The sequence below is a fragment of the Cebus imitator genome, unplaced genomic scaffold, assembly GCF_001604975.1.
Source record: "Cebus imitator isolate Cc_AM_T3 unplaced genomic scaffold, Cebus_imitator-1.0 Scaffold406, whole genome shotgun sequence".
Lineage (NCBI taxonomy): Eukaryota > Metazoa > Chordata > Mammalia > Primates > Cebidae > Cebus > Cebus imitator.
Window position 1 is genome coordinate 1,670,984 of NW_016107721.1, and position 7,338 is coordinate 1,678,321.

The window sequence follows — 7,338 nt, forward strand, 5'->3', positions numbered from 1 at the left end:
TGTTGACCAGGATGGTCTCAATCTCTTGACCTCGTGATCCACCCGCCTCGGCCTCCCAAAGTGCTGGAATTACAGGCTTGAGCCACCGCGCCCGGCTACTTGGCAGAGTCTTTAAGCTGCAAGCTTTGATCAGAAGATCAAGATGTGCTTGGTTGCTGGACGACCTGTATATTGGGCCTTGCCCTGTGGTTTTCAGTCCAAGACTGATGAGGAGAGGAAGTCACTTTGTACTGGGCCTTCTTGGGTAGGGGCAATTTCCTTCTCTCCCCAGGGTGTATATGTGGGAGGAGAGGCTGTTCCCCTTATTATACCTCTAAGCCCAATGAAGGGGGAAGATTGCAAAAGAATCCCTATAGGGCTCAAGGGTGCCTACAGGAGGTGGGGTCTGGTACTCCATCCCAGTCAGATAATGCTCAGGCCCTGGATGTGCTGATCTCTGAATGGGCCTCACTGAGCAGGGGAGAAGAGGGCAAAGAACAGGCTGGGGAAGGCACCTGTCCACCCATGTGTGGCCCTGAACACCCATGTGTGTGTTTCCCAGGAGTCCAAGGTATGTGGTGGAAGGTGGCTGCTTCCAGGCAAAAGGACCCCCCAGCAGCAAGAGGTTGTGGGTGTGACTGCCAGTGGAGCTAGCGCAGGTGGGTGACCAAGTAGAACCAGATTGCTCATGTTAGGGAACTGGGCAATGGAAGACCCCCTGGGATCTAGGTGAACTCATGTCTGCATCTCGCAAGGCACCAGCCTCTGGAAGCTGCCCCCAGTAAGGGTTAGCCCTGCAAGCAGCACCCACCAGCCCCGAGAAGACTGCAATGTGACAGCTATACTAGGAGACTGCTGTCCTTTATTCTGAATTTCTGACTCCTAGCTCCTACTCCTAAGAAGCTGCAGAAGAGAAGGGGCGGGTCATCCCAGAGACAGACCAAGCTTCCCTCCACCCCCAGGTCAAAGAGGAGGAAGAAGACGGGAAGGCAGATTGTTTGACCTCGAACAAAGCCCTGTAGCTGCAACCCCAACTGTAGTGGGAAGGGGTCACCTTGGAGTCAGATAAGAGATTAGAGTTCTAAACCAGACGGGCCTGAATTTCAATAAGGAAAGGGATCCAGAAGCTCTGAACTCTGTCCAAGATCTTGTGAAGTGATGGGAAAGGGAGAGTTAACAGAGGCTGGTTCATTCTTTCATTGCCAAATGTACTTGCCACATACTATGAGTTAGGCACTACCAGGAGCACAGGTCTCTGCCCTCATTGAGCAGTGGGAGAGACAGATGATGAAAAATAAACACACACTCCAGGGTCAGGGAGTGAAAGTCAGGGCCAACGAGGGACTCGGAAGGGCATAGAGGAGACAGCCACCTTCCCAGGAATGGATACTGAACAAGGACTTGAGTGAGAGGGGAATTCCTGTGACTGCTGGCAGAAAGATCCAACTGAGGTGGACATCAGCACTTTCTCCCTATTTCCCACTGGAGGTGGCCCACTCAGCCTGGCAGAGTCTCCCTGAGTGTGTCAAAGCGGGCTGATAATAAGGATCTCAGATTCTCAAACCCAACCCCAAGATTCTGACCCAGTTGCAGGTGTCAAATCTGGCTGGTAATTAGAATCTTAGATTCCCAAATCCAACTCTGGGATTCTAACCCAGTTGCATAGAGGGAGGAGGCAGGACCTTTCCCAAAACTCCTCATCTGAGTCTGATCATCTGAAAGTCTAAGAACCACTGAATGACTCAATGATCACATCTGCTACTCACTAAGACCCTGCTAGACAGAGGAGGGAGTTGGAACCATTGGTGCTGGGAGCTCTTACTGTGTATCAGGTACTCTATTAAGCACTCTATCTTTTTTTTTTTTTAATGATCCTTGTGAGAAAACTGAGTACTATTATTTTACCCATTTTATTTTTATTTTTTAAAAACACAATTAGGACATTGATTATTCTATGCATTTTATAGCTGAGGAAACCAAGATTCAGAGATATTAACTTGTTTGAGATCACAAGGTGACATATGGTGGAGCCAGGTTCTGACCTGGGCATGGAACTGCGGCCCTGTCCTGTGCCCTGAGATGACACAGACATGCACTAAGGAAGGAACCAGCCACACAAGGCAATAAATTCCAGGTGACAAATAGAAGCGGAGCATGCATAACTTAAGATTTCAGAGGACGGAAAGAAGTCGGTGAGGTCTGGATGTTCAGATGTAAGGGCTGGACCATCTCCAGTGGGGAGCAGAGTGCAGCAGGGGAGAAGCAGGCAGAAGATGACAGTCTAGATCCAGAGTGTGGAACAGTTGCAGGAGAGAAGCAGAGACCAGAGATCACGTAGGTCCTGGATAAGGAGGTGGAGATAGTGAAACTGACCCAATGTCCCATAGATCTTTTTTTTTAAAAATATATACATAGAAACGAACTCTTCTGGTCTTAGAGCTTGAGCTTGAAACTTACATTTATTTTATCTGAGTTCCTTTCTGAGGAAATGAACTTCAGGCCTCGCAAAAAAAGTATCAGGTCGGGCACAATGGCTCATGCCTGTAACCCCAGCACTTTCAGAGGCCAATCCAGGCGGATCACTTGAGGTCAGGAGTTCGAGATAAGCCTGGGCAACATGATAAAACCCATCTCTACGTTTATTCCTTGCTGTATAAACCCCTAGTTTTGGTTGGATTTGAGCCTGAGCTCCCATCTCCTTGGGGGCATCCTTCTTCTGTCATCTCAATGATTGGCTTTCTGCATGGCAAGCAGCAGGACCTAGACCAAGTCCCTGGTGTTTCCATAATAGTAGTATTTGCTGTGGTTCCCTATGGTAAGAGATAAGGATCCTTATACTAGGGTGGGAAGAGACAAATGGAGCCAGGAAACCAGAATTCTCCGGGAAACAAATACCAAACACCTAACAAACCAGAGGTTTCATGTTCAACATAGCTAAAGGTAGAAACTCAATGCAAAACCAAAATGGTGAAGGTTTGCTACCTCTATCTTTGTGACACCCCCTCCCTTTGCTATGCCTCTGAGGAGGCTTGGAGGTATTTTGTTTCTCTATCTCTAGCACTCATGAGATCTCGGTAATCTTACAATTAAATCCCCTGCCTTCTGCTTCTGTTAGTTTGAATGGTTTCTGATCCTTGCAAACAACATGTCCCTGTCTAGAATAGAAATAATAGGGAAAAAAGAATAGAATAGGAATGTCAAATATGGTTTCTGATATAGGCAAGTTGAGATGCAGCAGTGGACCATACATGTGGACCTCTACCAGGAAGCTGAGAATTGAGCAGTGGAACTTGAGTGATGCATTAGTTAAGATAATACCAGGTGCTGTGACAGAGAAAGCCTGAAAACCTCAGTGGCTTAACACAAGTATTTCTTTTTCTTTTTTTGAGATGGAGTCTTGCTCTTTGCCAGGCTAGAGTGCAGTGGTGTGGTCTCGGCTCATTGCAACCTCCGCCTCCTGGGTTCAAGCAATTCTTCTGCCTCAACCTCCCAAGTAGCTAGGACTACAGGTGTGCACCACCATACCAAGCTAATTTTTCTATTTTTAGTAGAGACAGGGTTTCACCATGTTGGCCAGTATGGCCTCCATCTCTTGACCTCGTGATCTGCCTGACTTGGCTTCCCAATGTGCTGGGATTATAGGCGTGAACAAGTTTATTTCTTGTTTGTACTACAAGTGTGGCTATTTGTGTTCAGGCAGCCTTATTCAGGAAGCATGTCCTCCCTTCATGTGCCTCCTCCCTTCTGTATAACCTTGGAGTCCTCTGCAGTCAACCATGCCTAGGCCAGGCCTGTGGGAAGCATCCTGCCCAGATGTGACAAAGATCCCCTCCATTCACTTGCTGTTGGCAAGAACAGATTTTCAGTCACATGATCCCACCAAAATCCAAGGGAGCTGACACTGTGGAAAACAGTATTGCTACTCCTCAAAAAGTTCAACGGAATTACCATCTTGACCCAGCAATTCCATTTCTAGATTTCCAACCCCAAAGAATTGAAGACAGGTGTTCAAACAAGTACTGGTACACAAATGAGTGTAACATTATTCCCAACAGCTCAAAGGTGAAAAGAGCTCAAGTGTCCATCAGCGGAGGAATGGACAGAAAAATTGTGGTCTAGCCATGCAATGGAATATTATTTAGCCATTAAAAGGAATGAAGGGCTGATATATGCTACAATGTGGATGACACTGGCAAATATATTAAGAAAGAAATCAGGCACAAAAGGCCACATATTGAATGATTCCTTTTATAAGAAATATCCAGAATAGGTCAATCCATAGAGACAGAAAGCAGTTTGGTCGTTGTTAGGGGTTGGGGGGAGAAAAGAATACGGAGTAATTGCTTAATAGGTATGGGCTTTTCTCTTGGGGTGCTGAAAGTGTTTTGGAAGTTGATACAGGGAGTGGCTGCACAACATTGTGAAATACTATATACCACTGGATGGCCCATTTTAAAATGGCTAATTTCATGTTATGTGAATTTCATCTAATTTTTTTTTTTTTTAAGACAGAGTTTTGCTCTTGTCATCCAGGCTGGAGTGCAATGGCATGATCTCTGCTCACTGCAACCTCCACCTCCCGAGTTCAAGGGATTCTCCTCCCTCAGCCTCCTGAGTAGTTGGGATTACAGGTGCTCACCAACACGGCTGGCTAATTTTTGTATTTTTAGTACAGATAGGATTTTGCCATGTTGGCCAGGCTGGTCTCCAACTGCTGACCTCAGGTAATCCACCTGCCTTGGCTTCCCAAAGTGCTGGGATTACAGACATGAGCCACTGTGCCCAGCCTATCTCAATTTTTAAAAAAGCAGCAAGGGGGCTGGGAAATGTAGTCCCTGGATGGACAGCTGCTGCTTCCTAATGACAACCCCATACTCCAGAAGGGGTTCATGTATCTTTGGTGACCAGCTAAATATTTGTGTGCACATATCTGCCTCACACTGTCCCCAGAATATACACCTTCTCACCAAAGGAAGTATCTCAAAGACCTCTTAGGTCATTGTATCCAGCTCAAAGCTGAGTATGTGCAGCTCTCTGTTGAGTTTGGATGTGGTTTCACTTGCTTTGGTGACACATAAACTAAAAGCACAAGTTATCCAGATGACTCCCTGCCACCCTCACCTCCACATCCACCATACAAAGGCAGAGTAGAAACAGCAGGATGGCCGGGTGCAGTGGCACACGATGTAATCCCAGCACTTTGGGAGGCTGAGGTGGGCAGATCTCCTGAGGTCAGGAGTTTGAGACCAGCCTGGCCAACATGATGAAACCCCATCTCTACTAAAAATACAAAAAATTATCTGGGCGTGGTGGTGGGCACCTGTAATCCCAGCTACTTGGGAGGCCGAGGCAGGAGAATCGCTTGAATCTGGGAGGCAGAGGTTGCAGTGAGCCGATGTTGCACCATTGCACTTCAGCCTGGGCAACAAGAGCAAAACTCCATCAAAAAAAAAAAAAAATTTCAGGCATGGTAGCTCATGCCTGTAACCCCAGCACTTTGGGAGGCCGAGGTGGGTGGATCACCTGAGATCAGGAGCTTGAGACCAGCCTGGCCAACATAGTAAAAAGCTGTCTCTACCAAAAATACAAAAATTAGCTGGGCATGGTGGCCCAGGCCTGTAGTCCCAGCTTACTTGGGAGGCTGAGGCAGGAGAATCGCTTGAACCCGGGAGGCAGAGTTTGCAGTGAGCCAAGATCGTGCCACTGCACTACTCTAGCCTGAACGACAACAGCGAAACTCCGTCTCAAAAAAAAAAAAAAAGAAAGAAAATAAACAACATGGCTACCGGCCAGGCGTGGTGGCTCACACCAGGTGCACACCTGTAGTCCCAGCTACTTGGGAGGCTGAGGCACGAGAATTGCTTGAACTTGGGAGACGGAGGTTGCAGTGAGCCAAGATGGCGTCACTGGACTCCAGCCCAGCCTGGGCAACAGAGTGAGATGCCATCTCAAAAAAAAAAAAAAAGAAAAAAAGAAACAGCATGACTATAATACATACTTGAATTCAGAAAGGGGAAGAATAGCAGACAGACAGCAGCCACTGGCTATGGCAATTCCTAGGAAGAGCACCCCGATCCATTGTTCATGGTGGCCCTGACTCTACCCTTTGGGAGATTCCTCCTTGATCATTATTTCTTAGGCCACGTCTAGAGTGAGTGCTGGGGAGTGTGCCCCACGTAGAGAGTGCACAGTGTGCGTAAGCCAACCTTCTGCCTGTGCAATCCATGGGGCCCAAGGATTGTTTAATGCTTGAACAGTCAAAATCTTTCCTAGTTTCGGCTTGTCTTTTCTTTGGCAATGAAATGCCCTCAAAAATGTAGTAGGCTTCTTACCAGACACAAAAAGTACATACTGTATTATTTTAGTTATGTTCAAGAATGAGGAGAATTAATCAATGGTGACATTTTGCACAATGCCAAGCACTTTCCCAGAAAGAACCCCTTTGAATGGAATCTTATAGATAAGAAGAGAGAGAGATTCAGAAGTACTGAGTGACTTGCCTAAAGTCACGTAGCTGGTTTGAGCAGGCAGAACTGGAACCCACGTCTCCATCTTTGCAGCCCACGGAGGGCGGCAACAGGGAGTGAACAGACACAGCAGTTACCAAATGCAGCTTTTTCTTTTGGTGCTTTTAATTAGCACATATGAAATACACTGCCAATCTAATTTAATTATAATTAGGTAACCAGAAGGCTGATTATGTTGTAAATTTAGATTAAAGAGCTGTTGTTTTCAATTAGGCTTGATTGTAAAGTGCTTTGACACTTTTCCCGGCTTCAAGGAAAGTTCATAATTTCCCACTTATTCACTTTGATTTTGGCCAGGTCTGGGGTGGTAATAACTGGACTAAAATTCTCAGGGCACCCCCAGTCTCATACAGATTTAGGCATGGTATATATCTTGGTGGCAAGGGCCCCCAGATGCTGCTGGGCTGTTTGGTCAGGTGTTTTCAGCTGCCTGTAATGGAGGAGCCAACTGAATATGGCTCAGTCCTCAAGAGGACTTAACATCTCACATAATACAAGCACGGAGATAAGGGAGTTCTGGGCTTGGTTAATGTGCTTTCAAACTATTCTGAAGGAACTAGACTCATTCCATCTTCCTGCTCTGCCAACTTCAGCATGTTGACTTCTATCTTCAGGCTAGTCCCTGACTGGCTGTATGATGGTTCCTGCAATCCCAAGCTTTCCCATCCCCCTAGAAAAGAATATTCCTTCTTGTATCCCTTCAGCCACTGATAGACTTTGCATGAGTCTCTGGCCACGATTTCAGCACACACCTGTTCTTAAGTCAATCACTCTCCCTAAGGAATCACCATGGTTGGCTTGGGCAAATCAAGCTTCATCTTGTAGAGTCTTT